We start from the raw sequence: 8,144 nt of genomic DNA on the forward strand, positions 1-8,144 counted from the left end.
TTCTCTGTTCAAACTATTACTTACATTTGTTTAGCACATAGTGATGTTATTTGGTCTTCATCTAGCTTGAATGCATCATTTCCCTTATATTAAGTTATCCTCTGTTCTCCATAAGCTTTCCACAACTAAAGCAGAACCCGGCTTTAACTTTCAAGTAAAGACAAATGCAAACCTAGTCACTGAAACATTCTGGCAATATTTGGTTTTAAGGTAGTTATCCAGATAATTCAGAACATGAATATTAATTTTTTAGAATTTTCATCAACATGAAAAATGTCTAATTCTCATAGTAAACTCATGGATCTCCCAGCCCGCAAACACATACACAGGCTCTTAATTCCCCTTTCTCCTTCTCTCTCTCTCTCTCTCTCTCCCTCCCAACAAGGATTTTTCATGGTGTTTAATAGCATTGGTCCTTTGGCTTCTGACACACCTGGGTTCAGGCATGCTTCTCAACATTTTCTGAACCTCACTGTTTTCAGGTATTATTCAAGGATAATAATACTCATTGAATAGTTAAGAGAAATAAATGCAGTCATGTTAGTAAAGCATGCATAGTAAGTGTTTATAAATGGTAGCTGCCATAGCTTTGATTAGAAATAATAATAACTACCATTTGAGGACTTACTATGTGCCTTCAACTTTGCTAAACTCTTTATATATGTTATCTTATATATTGAGTTATAGGATTGGGGTTCAAATCCAAGTCTGACTCCAAAGCTCATGCCCTTAAAAAAATAATCTAATATAGAACATCAACTTAAGTTGCTTATTTAAAAAGTTATTTAATGTTAAATTGTATTTTCTCAAACTTTTTCTTATAAAATTAATGATGTTTCCCTGGAGGGGAAATGACTAAGTTTCCTTTTAACAATTGTGTGATGTGCTGATAATCAGATTGACACAGAATAAATGTAGATTTCTTTTAAAGGCTGTCATGCTAGGTTGTGGTCCAGTGAAGAGATACGAGGAACATTAGGCTCCACCTGTGTTCTCTTGCACATTTAAGATCTATAACTAATGGTAGCATGAGATTCTCACTGAATCTCAATATAGCTTTTTTGCAGAAAAATAATTTTCCCCCCACCAGTATTATCCTGGTATTCCTTGATAGTCTGAGAAATAATATGCAACTTAATTTTCACATGTGAAACATATTTTTAAAAATTGTTCTAACTGTCCTTTAAAATAGTTTCTAGTAAGTCTATCATTTCCTAGTTTCCTGTTAAAAAAAAAAATCTGGACTTTTGAAAAATGAACATGCATACCTGTTGGCTGGGTTTTTTTAATTTTTATTTTATTGTTTAGCTTTTTTCTAATTAGGTGTTGGGAGAAAATAGCAGGAGGGAGTTGTAAGAGGAACTCATTTATTAACAAAGATAGTATGTAGCAAATTAAAATTCTTTCCCTACTTACTAAAATGTTTGCAGAAATTGTTAGAGTAGTGGAGACACGTGAAATGTGAGGCTGTCATTGAATTTTATTAAAATCTGTTGTAAAAATACTTCCCTTTATGCCATCTTATATAGAAGCATGATGATAATCTATGTTGTGGAAATTATTGATTCTTTTTCCACTCCAGCCTCTTTCTGCCATCAGCAATAAATTTATTTATTGTATTTATTTATTTTTGGCTGCGTTGGGTCTTTGTTGCAGCACATGGGCTTTCTCTAGTTGCGGTGAGCGGGGGCTACTCTTCGTTTTGGTCCACGGGCTTCTCATTGCGGTGGCTTCTCATGTTGCAGAGCATGAGCTCTAGACGTGCAGGCTTCAGTAGTTGTGGCTCGCAGGCTCCAGAGTGCAAGCTCAGTAGTTGTGGCGCACGGGCTTAGTTGCTCCGCGGCATGTGGGATCTTCCCAGACCAGGGCTCGAACCCATGTCCCCTGCATTGGCAAGCTGATTCTTAACTACTGTGCCACCAGGGAAGCCCCAGCAAGATCTTTTAAGTTCAATGAATGCATGCCTCTCCATACATGTGAGTTATCAAGATAAAAGATACGTTTTCTGTGTTACTTCACTGCCCATCCCATATCACAGTGTAAGAAAATTTTTCTGGCTTCACAGAATAGATATGGCCCAGTTCTACCTGATTTTCTCCATTGTAGCAGTCTGTTATTTGATTTGGGTTGTGAGCCCTACTTCAGTTCAAGTTATTTTCCTCTTTCTCTTACTCATTTTAAGACTGGTTAACTTTTCTTTTATTACTTGGATATAATGCCCTCTGGTTTTTTGCTTCTTTAAAATCCAAATTTATTCTTTATAAGTAGGTATATAAAGAATTTGACTGTTTATGTCTTCTAGTTCAGATGTGTCTGGCATTTTCATTTTGAAATGCTAATTATGAATTATAACATCATTGTTTTTTTTAAATAAGGTGGGTTATGTTTTCTATGAATTTTATTTCTTATAGTAAAGTAGGTGTTAAAATTTATTATGAAAGGGGGCATTGGTTCTCCAACAGTGGAGAACCACTGAACCCTGTCATTTTACTGATGAAGAAATGGAGGCCCAGGCGGGTTAAGGCAGCTTGGACTCATAGCCAGATCATGGGGATTGTAGGTACTTTTGAGGATGACCTTACCATCTGTAGCTAGAGCCCTTTGGTTTAATTATGTTTGCACAGTTGCTTGACTTTCACATTCCCTCTTATGTCCTCCAAAGTAGGGTTTTTTTTTTATCATTCATTTTTTATTTATGTTGCACTTGGCTTAGCCAAGTTCCAGGGGAGGACCAAGTTCAGGAATTAACAGCAGAGGTTATCAGTCATCATCAGGGACTGTGAAAATATCGGGGGGTGGAAGGTAAATGTTCATTTGAAGTTACAGGTGTGAGGTTTTAGTTTTTACCCAACCATCCATTCATTCCCATTCACTATCCACCTCTTGAATAAAAATTCCTCCTTCCAGCAAAGCTGAACAAGAAAGCAGCATTTAAAACCACCTCTTTGGAAATCAAATCACACTGAGAAAATGCTGATCCGAATATGATGATCTTACACCACCTGGAAAACTGCACAGACTTTGGCATTGCTACCGTATCAAGTGCCAAAAGCATGCCAAAATAAGCTCTACATTAAAATTATGGAGGCTCTTGCGGGAGGTCTTATCTATGAACCCATTTTCTGACATTTAGTTTTATAGCATAGAAATTCTCTCCTTTATTTGTTCCTGAATCAATGAGAAAGACCACAATACAAAGAAATACTATACTTCTTCCACTCACTTAGTAAACAGTTAATAAGGATCTGTACGTTAAAGCAGTGCTAGCTGGTGTAACAAATACACTGAACATGCATAATGGCTTAAACACAATAGAAATTTAATTCTCACCTGAAGCCTGAACAGATATTACTGGTGAGCAAGCACTCTTCTCCAAGTCCTGGTTCAGAGACAGCTCCATCATCTTCAACATGTGAGGATACATGCTTTTCCACTTCAAGCTGGCAGATGGGAAAGAACCCAGAGGACTTGCCCACAAAATTTTGTTATGCCAGACCTGGAGGTGACACATATCACTTCCATTCATATTCCACTATTTAGAACTCAGTCATCGGCTACACCTGACTGCAAGGTCAGGAGGTAGGGAATGTAGACTAACTGTGGGCCCAGGAAGAGGATAGGAATTTGGTGCCCAGCTTTTGGCAATAATCCAGGCAGTCTACTACATGCTAGATGGGTGGGAATGGGCAGGGGGGAAGAGGGAGGCTCACGAGGGAGGGGATATGTATACATATAGCTGATTAGCTTCGTTGTACAGCAGAAACACAACATTGTAAAGCAACTATACTCCAATTTAAAAATATATATATATGTATATTCCAGCCAAATAGAAGTCAATTACTCTGTGATGAAAGAAATGCTCCACTAGAGATATGTCAAATGTTAGAGAAGGGCATTGGCACGTGATCACGACTTTGCCTGGAACAAAATCCCATGGCATAGCTTAGAACATATCTGTAAACTGAAGCTCCTAGTATCCAGAACCTCTATCACCAAATTTGCGTATGCTCTAGAGCAGACAGAATGGGGGGATCCAGATGCCCTTTACTGAATCTTGTACTAATATCTTACTACTTCAAGTCTGTGGATCAAGAGTATTGACCTGTTAGAAATGCAGACTCTCAGGCCTCACCCCAGAACTACAGAGTCAGACTGTACATTTTATCAAGGTTCCCCCAGGTGATTGGCATCTATGTTAATTTTGAGAGACACTGTTGTAATCCTGGCTCCGGCGCTTACTAGTATGACTTAGCCAGATTGCTCAATCTCTCTGTCCCTTCACTTCTTGGATATCGGGGTACTCTCTAGAGATAATGTACACAAATGTTAAATAACACCTGACAGCAAGCATTGGCTATTTTCTTACGCTAAGTATTTTTTAAAATAAAGGGGAGACAGCTCTTTAAACTGGAACTATTTGAACTCATCCTCTTTCAACCCTTATTTATGTCACACTAAGGACTTAAGCCCTTTGAAATAGTTTCTTATTCATTTGGTTTAGTGTTCCTTAGAAATGAGTAAGCACAGAAAAAAATAAACATTTCCAGAGTCAGCAAATGGTGTTTGGCCTAGTAAGTCCTAACATAAACAGCAGCCATGATTTCAATGAATTATCAAGGTATAAACTTTAAAGTATACACAGAAATGATCTACTAATATGCCAAACCTTGAGAGATACTAAATTCCTAAGGGACTTCAGTCATAACATTTATAGTAACCTTAGATTAATTGAAATAGGAAACACAAGTATTTGTATATCAAATAATTTTTGTTCAACCAGAAAATAACTTGGTTTTCAACCTTTTGGAAATGTGTTTCGGTAGTATAATCTTTGTGCCTCATTTAGTAAGTATAATATATGCACATTAAAGTTAATTTTTGCTTTATGTAATGATTTAGAAAGCATATCTAGATCTTTCATGCCTTGGGTTTATCTTTTTAATACTGTTTCTCTTAATCATACATGGTTAGCATAGAAAGTTATCAGAGATAGGGCTGAATATATACCGCCATAAGAATACAATCTGAGACTTAAAAGCATCTTTTAAAGTCAGTTCCTAATATCAGCTTATTTGACTTTTTCCTCTTTCTCTTAAAGTAAATTACAATTTTAAAATTCCAGTTTAATTAAGGTATGTTTACTGATGTTATGGGTGGTTTACTTTAGCTCATCAAATTCTTCAGAATTGGAAACTAAATTGAAAGACTAGTTATTATGGCTTTCACTCAAGGAAAGGAGCAACCCAAGAACCACTCACATTTTTTCAAATAGAAATATCTAAGTCTAAATTTGTATATGCCTCTCGACATTTAGACCTGGATTTCCAATTCATAGAGAAATCAACCTTAACATTTGACAAGTAAAGTCCAAAATGCTGCATGTTGTTTTCTTTGTACAGCACTTAGTACAGGCCAGAACTAAGAGCTGCTAACACTTTCTTGTTAAATCCATCTTGTGGGTGTGCTGTATTAGCAAATCCAGTTTTGAACCTTACCTAACCCCCATTGGAGTTGCACAAGAAGCAGGGAAAAGGCAAAAATCCCATTTTTTGTCACAGTAGTGAAGTGACACAGTGTAAGACCACTCTGCATCTAGGGTTTTTTAATTTTATTTTTATGTTTATGATTTATTGTAACATGTACCAAAATCAAATTATAATATAATCCTACATTATATTCCTTTTGAATATATAAAGACTTCTATTTCTATTCTGATCTTATGGAGTATATCCTTTTTTGGTATGTTTATTTTCTCTTTCCTTCTTTTAGTAGCTTTAATGATATAATTCACGTATCATAAAATTCAATTATTTAAAGTGTACAGTTCAGTGGTTTTTAGTACATTCAGAGTTGCACAACCATCACCATTACCTACTTTTAGAACATCTTCAACATCCTAACAGGAAACCCCATACCCATTCACTGTCATTCCCCCTTCCCAGTCTCCTCCAGCCTCCCTCCTGTGTCTGGGTCTTACTGCAGTGTGTTCTCCAAGACACTTCATGTTGCACTCAGTGGTAGAACAGTGTCTCAACAGATATTCATTGAATAAATTAATATCCACAGAAGCCACCAGCCAGGAGTGGCAACTAAGGAGTAATTGAGAGGGCAGTGGAATCGGTGTCAAAAGGCTGGATTCAAATCCTGACTGATGCTCACGAGCAGTGCGGTTCTGGGTTTAGAGCCACTTAGCTCTTCTAACCCTCAGTTTTCACATCCATAAACCACTTGTTCAGTCAGGATTTGGGAATGATTTGATGAGTAATAGGAGAAGGAAGGACATGAGTCAAGTGGATCCCTATATAAAACTTTTTTGTGAACAGCCAAATGATCTTTCCTTCGGTGAGCAGCCTTGCTTCACAACATTAACTCTTAATAATTTGCTTTTTTCCAGGAAAGGTGAATATAAGTGAGGATTGGGTTTCAGGTCCCAAGTTGCCTCATTAGTGACCAAATACTAGACCTGAAGGTAGCAGCTAAGCCAACAAGGCAAGGAAGCCTGTGAGAAGGCTCTGAGGTGATGAGGCAGTCTTGCCGAGGAGTTTGGTGAGTCTTCTGTGATGGAGGGAGACTGAGTCACCTAGAATAACTAAAATGAGCCATGAAGCCTACATGGCCAGAGCTGGTCCTGCCCTTCCTGACAGATGGGCCTCTACACACACACAAAGAGAGAGTGAGCACTGATGGATGCTCATTGTCTCCCCAAGAAGCTACTCTCAGGTAAAACACCTGCACAAACCTGGGCACCACATCAGCATGTGTCTCTTGTCAGGCTAGGAATCAGAGAAGAAAGGTGCATTTCACATCACTTTAGCAGAATCGAATATATTCACTGTGTTACATCAGTGAGTTCTCTACCAGTTCCTGCCTGTCATTAAAAGCCACCTCTGAACGTCCCTGAACTTCTTCTGAAGCTAGTTCCAGCCTATGCTGTCTCTTACTTTTTATTTTTGGTCTGTGATAGAAAATCATCTACTTTTTTCCTAAGTATGCCCTTTTTAAGGTTCAAGGAGTACCTGCTAAACATAGCATTTTACAGTTTGGTTTAGATTGTAAGCCAAATTCTTCCATACACATTTTCCTAATGTCTCCTGTCTTATGTAACCATCCCCAGATGAAAATAGCTCTTGATCAGGGCCCATGTTCTTGGGATACTTCTGGGCACCCAGGTAACCACAAACTACCTTTTGGGTCCATGACTCTTCTTAATCACACCAAAGAGGTTCTGTGTTTTCCTCCTCAGGACAGCAAAAAAACTGAGGTGGAACAAGGTGCTACTTCCGCCTTCTCATTTCAGGTCTCATACTATAAACACATTTCCTTTCTGTGTTCTATTTGGTGCCATGTATTTTGCTTTTTTTTTTTACATATTTATTGGAGTATAATTGTTTTACAATGTTGTGTAAGTTTCTGCTATATTAACAAAGTGAATCAGCTATATGTATACATATATCCCCATATCCCCTCCGTCTTGCGTCTCCCTCCCACCCTCCCTATCCCACCCCTCTGGATGGTCACAAAACACCGAACTGATCTCCCTGTGCTATGCAGCTGCTTCCCAATAGCCATCCATTTTACATTTGGTAGTGTATATATGTCAATGCTACTCTATCACTTCATCGCAGCTTCCCCTTCCCCCTCCCGGTGTCCTCAAGTCCATTCTCTACATCTGCATCTTTATTCCTGTCCTGCCCCTAGGTTCATCAGAACCATTTTTTTTAAATTCCATATATATGTGTTAGCATACAGTATTTGTTTTTCTCTTTCTGAATTACTTCGCTCTGTATGACAGACTGTAGGTCCATCCACCTCACTACAAATAACTCAATTTTGTTTCTTTTTATGGCTGAGTAATATTCCATTGTATATATGTGCCACATCTTCTTTATCCATTCATCTGTTGACGGACACTTAGGTTGCTTCCATGTCCAAGCTACTGTAAATAGTCCTGCAATGGACATTGTGGTACATATCTCTTTTTGAATTATGGTTTCCTCAGGGTATATGCCCAGTAGTGGGATTGCTGGGTCATATGGTAGTTCTATTTTTAGTTTTTTAAGGAACCTCCATACTGTTCTCATAGTGGCTGTGTCAATTTACATTCCCACCAACAATGCAAGGGTTCCCTTTTCTCCACACCCTCT

Source organism: Monodon monoceros, unplaced genomic scaffold, assembly GCF_005190385.1.
Source record: "Monodon monoceros isolate NGI ecotype Baffin Bay Population unplaced genomic scaffold, NGI_Narwhal_1 Super_Scaffold_18, whole genome shotgun sequence".
NCBI lineage: Eukaryota > Metazoa > Chordata > Mammalia > Artiodactyla > Monodontidae > Monodon > Monodon monoceros.